Source organism: Oryctolagus cuniculus, chromosome 18 (assembly GCF_051225735.1).
Source record: "Oryctolagus cuniculus isolate XC-2025 breed Fujian yellow rabbit chromosome 18, ASM5122573v1, whole genome shotgun sequence".
NCBI lineage: Eukaryota > Metazoa > Chordata > Mammalia > Lagomorpha > Leporidae > Oryctolagus > Oryctolagus cuniculus.
In genome coordinates, this window is record NC_142884.1 from 41,710,803 (window position 1) to 41,725,540 (window position 14,738).

At 38.3% G+C, this 14,738-nt stretch overlaps 1 protein-coding gene across 18 annotated transcripts in view; it reads left to right on the plus strand.

The window, feature by feature from the left end:
- PHKB (phosphorylase kinase regulatory subunit beta) overlaps positions 1–14,738 on the plus strand; it is a 226,063-nt gene that overhangs the window by 60,635 nt on the left and 150,690 nt on the right.

The following is a 14,738-nucleotide window of genomic DNA, read 5'->3' on the forward strand; positions in this document are numbered from 1 at the left end:
AAGCAGTGTAGACATGGGAAACCACAACTATGGCTTAATAAATTATTCTTTACTCCAGTCTATGAAAGAATGTTTTCTCATATTTTATTCTTAATTATAGAAATTTGAAGCTTATGTACATAAATGATAAAAATTATTTTAGATGTTATAATCTTTGGAACTTTTTATAGTAGATTAATCGGCGGGCAGCTGACAGTTGAGGAACAACTTAATACGTTATCCCTCTTAGTATTTTTTTTGTTTGTTCTACTTAATACTTTTTGGTTGAATACTTCTGGCTCCTTGTTTCAGCCTGACCCACCCCTAGGCATTGCGGCCATCTGGGGAATAAACCAGTGGATAGAAGATCCTTTTCTCTGTCTCTCCCTATCTCTCTGTCACTCTAACTTTCAAATAAACCTCATTTTTAAAAAAAGCTTTATTTATTTATTTGAAAGTCAGAGTTACACAGGGAGAGAAGGAGAGGCAGAGAGAGAGAGAGAGAGCAGGAGAGAGAGAGAGAGAGCAGGAGAGAGAGAGAGATCGGTCTTCTGTCTGCTGGTTCACTCCCCAAGTGGCCACAACGCTTGGAGCTGCGCCAATCTGAAACCAAGAGCCAGGAGCTTCTTCTGAGTCTCCCATGTGGATGCAGGAGCCCAAGGCCATCCTCTACTGCTTTCTCAGGGTATAGCAGAGAGGTGGAATGGAAGTAGAGCAGCTGGGACTTGAACCGGCGCCCACATGGGATGCTGACGCCCACATGGGATGCTGACACTGCAGGCGGCAGCTTTACCTACTATGCCACAGCGCTGGCTCCAAAACCAAATTATTTTTAAAAATTCATTTTACTTGTTGAAAGGCAAAGTGACACATATAGAAAGAGAGAGTGACAGAGAGAAAGATCTTCCATCCATTGGTTCACTCCCCAAATGACTACAGTGGACAGGGATGTGCCAAGCCAAAGCAAGAAGCCAGTAACTCCATCTGGGCCCAAGGTTTTTGAGCCCTCTTTTGCTGCTTTCCCAGGCACAATATTGGGGCGCTTGATTGGAAGCAGAGCCGCCAGGACTTGAACTGTTGCTCTACCACAGCAAACAGCCAAAACATGAATTCATCAAGTAAACTTTTTCTTAATTTGTTTCACTATTAATCATATATACATATTTTAAGTAAGTCAATTATTAAACCACAGTGTATAATTGCTCTGAAGATTGAAATAAATGTAGATTTCTTGATATTTATTTAATTAAAGTCCTCATTTTATTAATCTCAATTCCTGTTTAACACTGGCCTATAATTAGTTTTTGTTAGTTTTGGTGAGCTATATTTTTCCAAAAAATTTCTTTTAACTTTAGATTTAGTGTTTCCTCAGATATATTGGCACAAAGTTCTTTATGTCTTTTTATTGTTTTCCATTTGTTAGTTCTGTAATGACTTTCCCTTTTCAGTAACTGAATTTGAAATTTGTGGCATCTCACTTTTATATACTCTTAACCACCTTTTAGTTTTTTAGACCACTGAAGAATTCATTTTCACTTTTTATTGGGTTTTTCTACTGCATGTTTGTTTCTTGCTTCATTCATTTCTGTTCAGACTTTTATATTTAATTTACCACCTTTCAAGTTGATTTTAAAATGTAAACTTACACTATTGAATCTTTTTAGTTTTTCTCCTAATGTATAAATAAATTTAAGGGCTTTATATTTTTCCTCTTTAACTGTATTCTGAGTTCATTGATGTATTTTTATCATCCAGTTAAAAACATTTTCTGATTACCCTGGTGATTTTTTTCTTGGCCTTTTTTTTCCCATTGAGTTAGAAATTTATTTCTTCATTTCCGAACATTTGGACATTTTATGTTTTTTATATTTACTTCTACTTAAAGTATATACTGGTAAGAGAGCATAATTCTGTATTGTTTCAATCCTTCAAAATTTGTTGTATTTTGCTCATAAGCCAGCATATGCTTATTGTTGATAAATGTTCCTTATTCTAACTACAATCCAAATATATTACTATCAGTGAAGTTTGCCATGCTATTCATGTCTTTTTTGTTATTGACTTTTCTTTAATGTTACTTCAATCTACAGCTATGTAATTTTTTTGATTTTTGCTGTGTAGTCCTATAGTGTTTTGATTTATGTATGTAGGTATATGAGGAGTCCTCCAGAAGTTCATGTGAAATGCTTATTACCAAAAAACTAATCATGGATTTCAAAGTAAATTAATCTTTTAGTTCAGTTTCCATGAACTTTTAGAAGCCCCCTTAAATTAGATACTTGTGATTTGGGATTGTTATACATATTGTGAAAATGTCCCATTTCAACCCCTCTAAGTTAGAACATTGAATTTTAGTTTTAGAATTTGTATTTGGGCTATTTTTTGTTTACTCAGATTGTCTTAGGTTTCTTTTACGAAATTTTCAATTTTTTTCATTTATTTTTCTAAAGTTAGTTATTTTCAGTTCTGTACTTTATAGCTCCAATATATGGATTACATAGAGGGTTGTAATTATGATGTATTTTTTCTTACCACTTTGTCATTTGGACTTAATATCCTTCCTTGCCTGTTGTGCCTGGTAATTTCGTTTTAACAGTTCAGTGGTTTTACATTGTTCTCAGAGTCATAAAGCCATCACCACAATCACTTCTAAGAATATCATTAGAGGGAGGAACCTGCATGGTAGTATATGGGGTAAAGTCACCACGTGCAACGCTGACTTCCCATGTAGGTGCCAGTTTGAGCCCCAGCTGCTCCATACCTGATCTAGCTCTCTGCTAATGTGCCTGGGACAGTAGCAGAAGATAGCCCAAGTGCTTGGGCCCCTGCACCCAAGTGGGAGACCCAGAAGAAGTTCCTGGCTCCTGGCTTTGGTCTGTTCCAGCCCTGGCTATTGTGGCCATTTGGTAGCTGCAGTGTTAAATATTTGTCACTGATTGTTTTTAATATATGCCATGAGAATAGATCATTTGCATTTGGGTGACATTTGACTGTGTTATTTAAAGAAAATATCTTAATGCCAGTTTCTAAGGAGCTATCAAATCAAATAGTAGCAATTTACTGAAATGGTGATTTGGAGGAATTCTGTACCTGTTCTTTCCCTCTGGCAGTTGCTTGTCTGGTGGTTTTCATGACTATTCTGATGGTATGTGTGGCTGTTGATAATTAAGACTACCACAGAGCTTGGGTGAAGAAGAGGGATTAGGGTAATTTATTGTACCCCAAAGCTTACTTCACTCAGTATCTTAGTCATTTTTCTTGATTAAATGCTTCTTGGAATGTTTTTTTTTTTTTTTAAGATTTATTTTATGTTACTTGAAAGTCAGAGTTACACAGAGAGAGAAGGAGAGGCAGAGAGAGAGAGAGGTCTTCCATCCACTGGTTACTCCACAGTTGGCTACAATGGCTGTAGCTGTGCTGAACAGAAGCCAGGAGCCAGGAGCCTCTTCCAGGTCTCCCACGCGGATGAAGGGGCGCAAGGACTTGGGCCATCTTCCACTGCTTTCCCAGGCTATTGCATAGAAGTGGATTGGAAGTGGAGCAGCTGGGACTTGAACCAGCACGCGTATGGGATGCTGGCACTGCAGGCGGCAGCTTTACCCGCTAAGCCTCAGCGCCAGCTCCCTTATTGGAATGTTACAACCTCTTGTTTAATTTCCAGAGGTCTGCAAAAGTTGATTTTGTTGATTTTTATCAGTGTTCTCATTGTTTTTATGAGTCATTGAATTTTTGGAGATCTTTGCTCCACTATTCCATATATTAAATTCCCTTTAGTAATTATGTTTAGTGTAACCTTATATTTTTCCTCATCACAACACTTTCATCCTGCAGTTTAGTCATTGTTTAAGATCAGTTAACTCAGGAGTCCTAATGTATTTCTAAATTTTCTTAAAAATAGCTTTAAAATGGTATAAGCATGATGCCGCATTTAAATATATGTGCAACACATCTAATGATGCCCCTGATTCTGTACTATGTGTTTGAAATATGCAGCCAAGTAATTATTATCCATTCTCCAATATTTAGTGAACACCTGTTGTGTGCCAGGCCTTCTTTTGGACATATAGACTTCCTGATATTAGTGCTGTTAAAGATGATCTCCTAAATGTTCACTTCCATTTTGACCAATATTTTTAAGAAGTTTTTAGATTTTGACTAATACCTTGAAATTGCTGTCACTTCATCGATTTCAATAATCAGTGAATTTATACTTATGTCCAAATTATGATCTTTGATTTTTTTACTAAAATTAAGCTCAATTATTTATAAAATGCTTTTGTATTTCTTGTTAGATATAGGCTATTAATGAATAAATTTAGGCTTGTCATGGTTATTGAAGCTCGTCATATGAATGATTGAAATTGATCTTTCAATCTGGGTTTTCTAAAATTATGCTTCATTATGTACTCTTAGATTAATTCATCCTGTATCTATCTGTTTGGCGCGACTACAGTAGCTTAAAAAGAAAGAGGCTTATTTTCTCATATAGTGAGTTACCTGGACATAGCTAATAGCTTGGCTTTTTAGTTTTTCTTTTCTTTATTATCTCAAAATGTCTGTTCTAAAACATGTAACTAGAATGGAGAAAGCTGGTAAAAGGCATTTGTTGGCTCCTTTTCATCAGAAATAGCTCTTTTTATCAGCAGTATCAAAGGATCCCCAACAGACTTCTGCATTTTCCTTATTGGTCATAGCTATTGTAAGGCTGCTTCTACCTGTGCGTGGTTGCTGAGAAAACAGGGATTTATTTTCCAGCATTGATAGTTGTGCTGTGCAATAGAAGCACAGTGTAAGCCACATACTTAATTTATATTTCCTGGAAGCCACATTAAAAAGATGGATGAAAATATTTATATAATGTGTTTTATTTAATATAGTATATGTAGAATCATAGTTTATTTAATATAGTATATGTAGAATCATAGTTCAACATATAATAAACATGAGAACATTATTGAGATATATTATTTTGTGCTAAGTCTTAAAACTCTAGTAAGTAGTTTATACTGAAAACCCATTTCAGTTCTGATTGACTATGTGGCAAGTGCTCAGTAGACATGTAGGTAATGGATAGTTCTGTATCTGCTATACCTGATTTGTTATTTTAAAATTATGGGGAAAATGTTAACCCGTTGGAAGACAGTTGTCCTCTAGAAGATAAATCCCGTCTCCAGATTTGTTAACTATTTCCAGCATTCTGTATCCCCATCTCAATTTCACCCTACTCTCTATCTCTTGAAATTTCCACATTCTTGAAAACTTTCTTCCAATCCCAAGTTGCAATTTATCCTTGTTGGTTATCCTTGTGATTTTAAAGAGGTCCATGGTTATGATGTGTTGTTATTGAAATAATTAAATGCAAATTATCACTCATGAGTGGTCAGAGTTTTGGTAATACTGCAACTTGTTTGGGTTATAATCTTTTACAAAAAGGACTTATTTATTTATTTATTTGAAATACATAGTTACAGAGAGAGAAGGAGAGAGAGAAATCAATCTTTCATCCACTGGTTCACTCCCTAAACATCCACAGTGGCCAGGGATGGGCCATGCCAAAGCCAGGAGCCAGGAGTTCCGTCTGGGTCTCATATGTGGGTGCAGTGACCAAGCCATCTTCTGCTGCTTTCTCATTAATAGGGAGCTGAATCAGAAGTGGAGCAACAGGGATTCAAAACTTGTACTCATACGGGATGGTGGTGCTACAGGCAGCAGCTTAGCCTGCTGTGCCACAGTGCCAGCCCCTGGGTTGTTGTAACTTAAGGATGATTTATGGACATCACAGAGAATGCAAATATTTTCATTTTTGGCCTTGGAGAGTTTATATAACACTTTATGGTTTTTTAAAATTTTTTGCTTGTTTGGAAGAGAAGAGAGACAGAGGGAGATCTATCTTCCATCTGCTGATTCACTTCCTGGATGGCCTCCATGGCCATGGCTGGCCCAGGCCTGGGCCATGGCAAAAGCCAGGAGCCATGAGACTCTTCTGGGTCTTCCTCATAAGTGGCAGGGTCCCAATGCTTGGGCCATACTCCACTACTTTTCCAAGGTCATTAGCAGGGAGTTGCATCAGAACTGGAGTAGCTGTGACTCCAGGCATTGCCCATACGGGACGCCAGTGTTGCAAATGGTAACTTTACCCACTATGCCACAACACTGACCCCTTATATAATACTTCAAAGAATGAAAATAGGTGTAATAATAAGACATACCTGGAAAGATATGGTTGGGACAGATCATCTCTTGAGCTGTTTTTCATTTACTTCTTTAAATTTTTTTTTTTTTTTTTTTTTTTTTTTTTTTTTTTTTTTTTGACAGGCAGAGTGGACAGTGAGAGAGAGAGACAGAGAGAGAAAGGTCTTCCTTTGCCGCTGGTTCACCCTCCAATGGCCGCCGCTGCAGCCGGCGCACCGCGCTGATCCTGGCAGGAGCCAGGAGCCAGGTGCTTTTCCTGGTCTCCCATGGGGTGCAGGGCCCAAGCACCTGGGCCATCCTCCACTGCACTCCCTGGCCATAGCAGAGAGCTGGCCTGGAAGAGGGGCAACCGGGACAGAATCCGGCGCCCCAACCGGGACTAGAACCCGGTTTGCCGGCGCCGCAAGGTGGAGGATTAGCCTATTGAGCCACGGCGCCGGCTCGACTTCTTTAAATTTTTAAAACTTAGTGTATTTTATGTAAACAAAATGTTTCCTACTCAAAAAATTTGCTTCTGGTTACATATACATCCTTTTTGTTTTTTAACTTGTTACTACACTTGTGTCTGAGGTCAAAATAATGCAGTAACCTGGGGAAGTATTAAAAATTGAGCCTATAGTACTGGCTATAGATTTCTTTAATGGGTAATGTCAATATCAGATATATTCCAAAATGTTACTTGTTATTGAAATACAGCATAGAGATAAAAATATTGATAATTGTGTGAGTCATAGTAAGCAGAATGGTCACATATCTTATTGCGGAATTAAATGCAATTATCTAAAATACATAAAATAGTAATTTTTATATGTTATAGTGAAATTATGGTATTAGTACATAATATTGCCCTCATGTAAATCAGAGTCCTTTATTTCTATTTAATAATCAAATGCTGATATTTTAGTTCAGAAAATGCTGAGCTATGAGTATTTGTTTAAAAGTTTTTAATGTCAGAGTATAACAGTTACTTCAGGATTTCATACAAGGAATCTTGTTTGCTTGAAAACTATTTGTGACAAATATTTCTATTTGGAGAATAAAATTACTTCTTTCGAAGGAGAGTTTGTTTACATTGGTCAAGCTAAAATATATTATCATGTTTAAAGCAAGTTTTGCGTGATAATACTTGAATTATAGCCTAAAATTTAACTTTCAGAATTTTTCTGGTTTATTCTACAAGGAATGCCGGAACCTTTGCAAGTAACTAGAATTTTGAACAGTTCCCTTCCCATGTAGTTAAATGTTGTTTATGCTATACATCTTCTTGCATTTTTAAACTATTAATTAAATAGAAGAGGGGCCAGGGCCATGGCACAGTAGGCTACTCCTTCACCTGTGACGCCAGCATCCCATATGGGTGCCGGTTTTAGTCCAGCTGTTCCACTTCCAAGCCAGCTCTCTGCTATGGCCTGGGAAAGCAGTAGAAGATGGCCCAAGTCCTTGGGCCCCTGCACCCACCTGAGAGACTGGGAAGAAGCTCCTGGCTACTGGCTTTGGATTGGCACAGCTTCAGCCATTGCAGCCATTTGGGGAGTGAACCAGCAGAAGGAACACCTTTCTCTCTGTCTCTTCCTCTCACTGTCTGTAACTCTACCTCTCAAATAAAATAAATAAAATCTTAAAAAAAAAATTAAGTAGAAGAGAGCCATTAATATTCCAGTGTGACATAAACTCCTCTCCTGTGACCTAAGTTATCTATGTTTAATTATTCCTTAGTCATTTCTTTGCAGCATCTATGGATTTTGGATTAGTTACTTTTAGCTGTAGAGTCTCAGTTTTGGAAATTAAGTCATTGATGATAAGATTCGATGCTAAACTTAGACTTCAGATACTTGATCTGTTAAAAGCATGCTCTGATGATATCATTTTCCAGTTCTGAAATTCTGTTATTATGATTCAGTGTCCCATGTTTCTAGACTGAGAGGTCCTAAAGGGAAGACTTTAGCATTTTTCTTTGTACTGTGCCATGAAAACTCCACTGAGCTTACTTAAAACCATTAAAAAGACCTTTTATGGGTATTTTAAATGTTATATTACTTCATGTCCAGTGTTACTGAAAAAATGGCTATATTTTTTAGTTGGTTGCAGTGTCCTGGATCTGGCAAAGTTTGTGATTTTTGAGTAGGATTTTTATTAGGATGATATAAATTACCCATTTCCCCCTGAAATTTTGAAATTCTTGGGTCACAGTTCTTTCTTATTGATACACTTAATGCATTTGTCACCTGCACCTGTATCACAGAGTTAAAAGAATAATTCCTCCCCAAGGATAAATTATTTTGATATTTTAGAAGACAGGGTATGGTTCAGCTGAGAAAAGACTTATTCATTGATATTAGTATTCCTGGCATTTATGACCACAAATTATTTCTGTTTTAGGAGATGTTAGCATGTTCTTCATTAATGCCAAAGCATTAAAATGATAATTGGCTTTTCTATCAGCATTGACAGAATGTATATATTTATGCCAATTTCATTACATAAGAAATTGGGAAAAAACAGTATTTAAAGAGTTGATGACTGACAGTCTGCACTGAAGTAAACACAAGTCTTTTCTGAGCTGATAAAAATGACCCCCTCCTTCTCATGCAAACAACCCCTGGGAGTAAGAGACAGGAGTCTAGTTATCTAAATGACCTTGTGGAACTAATTTGCCATGTCAACCTGTGCTGTAGACTTGTGGATATATAATGAAATGAAAAATCTGTAGCTACTTGTTGTTGTCTTAGTTGAAGTATTCAACTCTTTGGTGTTTATAGCTCTTGAGTGAGAGAAAAGTCCCCTTGCGGGGGCATATGCAGAATTGTGCCAAATGTTAGATTAACAGCAAACTGTAGCTGTAGAAAACAGTTTGTATTTGGCAAGAAGGGTGGGTTAGCAAGGATTCTTGGACTTCCTGTGATTGGCTAATCTGCATACTTTCTCTCTGCTCCAGTGCCTAAGGTCCTTTCTCACTTTGTAAGGTGTCTGACCCTGAGGCAATTAGGGTGGACAGATAAGACCCAGAGTATGAGAGCTGATAAGAGAAATTATTGTGGTATACATCTGTTGTTCATAAAGAGAAACTGACTAGCATGTAACCAGGGCTTCAAAAGTTGGGTTAGGCTAGCATTAAAAAACAAACAAAAGCAAACCATCAGCCTATCATTCCACTTGGATGATGACTACATCCCACTTGGAAGCCTAACTCTAGCCGGACTCCAGCTTCTTACTAATGCAAACCAAGGAAAGCAACAATGATGGCTCAAGTAAATAGGCTTCTGCCGCCTTCAGGGGACACTTTGATTAAGTTCCTGGCCCACAGCTTTGGCCTTTCCCAATCCAGCTGTTGAGGGCATTTGGGGAATGAACCAGTGGTTAGGAATTCTGTCTCTCTGTAAACAAATAAATAAATAAAATTAAAATTAAAAAGACTACTTTATATTTGGACCAACCACAAAATAAAGGAAGTCTGTGTATCAGAAATCCAAGTGAATTGATGTATAAACAATGGCAGTTAATGAATAAAGGGACCTGTTCACTGGAATTCTCCGCCTGTGGCGCCAGCACCCCAGGTTCTAGTCCCGGTTGGGGCGCTGGATTCTGTCCCGGTTGCTCCTCTTCCAGTCCAGCTCTCTGCTGTGGCCCGGTAAGGCAGTGGAAGATGGCCCAAGTCCTTGGGCCCTGCACCCGCATGGGAGACCAGGAGAAGCACCTGGCTCCTGGCTTCGGATCAGCGCGATGCGCCGGCAGCAGTGCACCAGCGGCAGCAGCGCACCAGCGGCAGTGCCATTGGGGGGTGAACCAACGGCAAAGGAAGACCTTTTTCTCTCTCTCACTGTCCACTCTGCTTGTCAAATAAATAAATAAATAAAAACTATATGAACCTAATCTGAAAATATATTTTAAAGGTGTATTTATTTATTTAAGATTTATTTATTTATTTGAAATCAGAGCTACACAGAGAGAGGTGAGGAAGAGAGAGAGGTCATCCATCCATTAGTTCACTCTCCAGATGGCCACAACGGCCGGAGCTGCACCAATCTGAAGCCAGGAGCCAGGAGCTTCTTCTGGGTTTCCCAGAAGGGTGCAGGGGCCCAAGGACTTGGGCCATCTCCCACTGCTTTCCCGGGCCATAGCAGAGAGCTGGATTGGAAGTACAGTAGCTGGGTCTCGAATCAGCGCCCATATGGAATGCCGGCACTTCAGGCAGGACGTTAACCCACTGCGCCATAGCACCGGCCCTGTGTTTATTAAATTGATTGATTTGAAAGGCAGAGTTAAAAAGAGAAACAGATATTTATCTAGTGGTTCATTCCTCAGATGACTGCAACAGCCAGGGATTGGCCAGGCTGAAGCCAGGAGCCAGAAGCTTCATCTGGCTCTTCCACATGGTTAGCAGGGGCCCAGACAATTGGGCCATCCTCCGCTGCTTACCCAGGCCGTTAGCAGAGAGTTCAGAAGTGAAGCAGCTGGGACAGGAAGCAATGCGCACAAGGGATATGGTGTTGTAGATGGTGACTTTACCTGCTATGCCACAGTGCCAGTACCCCCCCAATTATAATATATATATTTAGTTTAATAGAATAGTCTTGAAGAAAAAACAGCCTTTCCTACTGTGCTCTCACATCTCAGAACATTTCCATGAGCATATGTGTACGATTTTCCCCACACACCAAGCAGTGCCCAGCATATACCAGCTAGGTGGTGTGTAACTCAATTCTGACACTTACCTGAAGAGTGATACAGATTTCACAGTTAAGGGCTCTGTCCCACAAGACTGTCTTCTACTTTAGATGCCAATTTTGTCTCAGGTTCTGATCTCTACTACTACCTTTTTTTTTTTTTAAAGATTCATTTATTTATTTATTTAACTGAAAGGCAGAATGACATATCTTCTACCCATTAGTTTACTTTCCAAATGCCCACAACATCCAAGGCTAGGCAGCCCGAAAGCAAGCCAGGAACTCCATCCACGTCTCCCACGGAGGTGGCAGAATCCCAACCCTGTGTGCCCACAGAGTCTGCCCCTTGACCTTTACTTATGATGGGATTGGCTGTAAATCAGAGTTCCCACTCTTCCCTCCTTGAAATAGATTAATTTCTATTAATGTCTTATAGAATGGCTTATGGAATCCAGGGAAATCTAGGATGGCTCATAGAATCCAGGAAATACTTAGCTTACTGGCTTGTTGTATTATAAAAGATATTTCAAAGGATCTAGATGGACAGCCATATGAAGGGAAGCCTAAGGTGACATGTAGGGATGGAGCATGACTTCCCCCCTGCTAGCACCTTAAACCAGGTGTTCAACAACTCAGTTGCTGTCTAGACCCAATCCTTTTGGGTTTTTATGGCAGCTCTATCACATGAAGTGATTGATAAGATCAATGACTATTGGTAATCAACCCATCTTGCAGCCCTCTGCCTTCCCCGGAAGTTGAAAATTGGGGCTGTAAGTTCCATTTGAATCATGTAATTGGTTCCCCTGGCAACCAGTTTACATCTTAAGGTCCTATGGGAGCCCAAGAGTCAAGCCATTAGAACAAAAATGACCCTATCACTGAGAAATGCCAAGGGATTGGGAGCTCTCTTAGCTGCTCCTATAAAAATGTAGGAAATTACAAAGATCTTGGAAGTTCTATGTCAGGAACCAGGGTCAAGGACCAAATACTAAAAGAGATTCTGGAAGCACTTCTATCTACAACGATTTTAGGAACCCTAATTCAGGACCTGAGAAGAAAGACCAAATATTTCTTACAAAACACAACACCACAAGTAGGTAAGAGATTTTTAATGCATTTCGCTTAGGAACTGATAAGCTAAGGAGACAAAAATAATAGGAGGTATAAGACAGATGGTTGGGGGCCAACACTGTAGCACAGTGGGTTAAAGCCCTGGCCTACAGCACCAGCATCCCATATGGGAGCCAGTTTTAGTCTCGGCTGCTCCACTTCTGATCCAGCTCTCTTCTGTGGCCTAGGAAAGCAGTAGAAGATGGCCCAAGTCTTTGAGGGCTCCTGTACCCACATGGGAGACCTGGAAGAAGCTCCTGACTGCTGGCTTCGGATCAGCTCAGCTCTGGCCATTGCGGTCACTTGAGGAGTGAACCAACAGAAGGAAGACCTTTCTCTCTCTGGCTCCAACTCTCTCTGTAACTGTAAAATCTGTAAAATTTCAAATGAATAAAATAAATCTTTAAAAAAAATGGGGTAATTTGAATAGCACAGATAGTCTCAATAAATTTCCACAAAGACTAAATGATTATCAAAAAATCAGTGGCTTTATTCTCTGATCATGCTAAGCTTGGAACTCAGTAGCTAAAAGATGCCCACGAAAGTGCCTTGTTTCTAGAAACCAAAAAATTAAACTTTAAACTATTTTATGATTTTGAAAATGAAATTAAAATTGAAACTAAGAAACTGTGGGTTGACAGTAAGTAAAATACATATAAAGTTTGGACAAGTGCATCAGTGAAGATGTTGCTTAAGATACCCGCATCCCATATTAGAGTACCTGGGTTTGAATCCAAGGGACATGCTGGGAGGCTGCAAGTGGCTGACTCAGATTGAGTTCTTGATGCCTTACTTCCTCTTGGCCCAGCCCTGACTGTTGCAAGCATTTGAAGAGTTAACCAGTACAAGGAAGATCTCTTTCCATTTGCCTTTCAAACAATAAATAAATAAGTAAATAAATAAGTAAATAAATTTAAGTAAAATATAATGGTACAGATTCTCAACATAGCCAGTAGCTTAAAAAAATTAATGATATAAACCAACGTCTTAAAAATTTTTCCAGTAGACCAGGAATAGTTTAACAAATAACCGTATTAGCATTAAAAATAATATAACTACAAAAAAGTGGAGATTTTTAAAGAGAGAGAAAATTTACCATCTGAAATTATATGGCAATACATTTAAAAAGTATCCAAATGGAGTGTGTTCTAGAAAAATCATAAGTTACTATTACAAGCTAAATCATATCCCACCTCACCCAAAATTTGTATTAAGAAGCCCTAACTCCTTGTATGAGTAGCTGAGAATGTGACTGTATTTTGAGTTGTAAATATAATCTTTTAAATGTAGGGCCTTTAAAGAGGTAAATAAGGGCCCTTTGGTAACCCTAGTCTATTCTGACTGGTGTCCTTTTAAGAGGAAGAGATTTGGACATACAAAGAGACGAGAAGTCAGGAGCAGCACTTGGGCAGAGTGGGACAACCATGAGAAAACAGTCACAACAGCAAGATTTCTGCAAGCCTTAGAAGAAACTAAACCTGCTAATACCTTGATATTGGGCTTCTGACAGACATTCAGAACTTGAGGAAATAAATTCTGTTATTTATGGCATCCCATCTGTTTATATATGACATCCCTATCAAACTAATGCAGTTGCTAAAACTGACTTAGGAAGAAATAGAAAAATGGGGACCCAGCACTGTGGCATAGTGAGTAAAGCTACCACCTGCAGTGCCAGCATCCCATATAGGTGCTAGTTCAAGTCCTGGCTGCTCCATTTCCAATGCAGCTCTCTGCTATGGCCTGGGAAAGCAGCAGAGGATGCCCCAGGTAAAATGACACAGACCTAGAACAGTGTTTCTCAACTTTTTTGTTGTTGTTGTTGCCCCCAAGTAGGGGGAAACTATGTAATTAAAATTCTCCTTGAGATGAGAAATTATATGTTAAGGAATAAGATTTTATCTAGTAGATTTGAGCCTTAGGGTTTCTGTAGAATATTGTTTAAGATTTTTTACTCTACCTTTCCAAGAACCAGTTGTATTCCTTTAGGAATGCATGATTTGTAGAAAGTAAATCAGTGGTTTAAAATGTATAGTAATAAATTTAAAGGCTATCCAGATGGAACATGTTCTAAGGAAAACAAGTTACTGTTATTGACTGAATTGTATCCCTTCCCACCAAAAAAATTCATATTGTCAAACTACGAGTCCTTTTTATAAGTACATGAGTTTGACTATATTTGGAGATGTAAATTCAATTCTTTAAAGATAATTGCCTCTGTCTCCCCTTCATCTTCTGCAAGAGAAACAACTCCAGCTACTTTTATAGACAAGCTTTAACAAAGTTTTAAAGAACAGATTATTCATATCATAAAACAGGGAAGACTTCCTAATAGATTTCTGAGGTTGATATAATTTTATGAAATCTTATAAGGTTAGTATGAAAAATCAAATTTTGGGCCAATCTCACTCAATGTCTTTCTGTGTGAGAATAGATATTGATGGTCAACTAGCGTTGTGTACCAGAACTAGTGTTCAGTCCTAGAAATACAAGGATGATTTCAAATGGGAAGACAAATTAATTTATCAAATTAAGAGAGAAAAGCTATATGATAATCTCAGTACATGCAGAGAAGTATATGGTGAAATTCACCTATTTATGAAAACATTCTTAAAAAGTTATCAAATGGGATTTCCTCAACCTAATAAAATATATCTACCAAAATTCTGTATCAATTTCACTATCTAATAGTGAACTGTTAGTAGCTTTTAAGTTCAGGGACAAGAAAAGAATATTGATTAAATGAACTTTTATTTAATATTATACAGATGACCTAGCTGAGAAATAATGTGC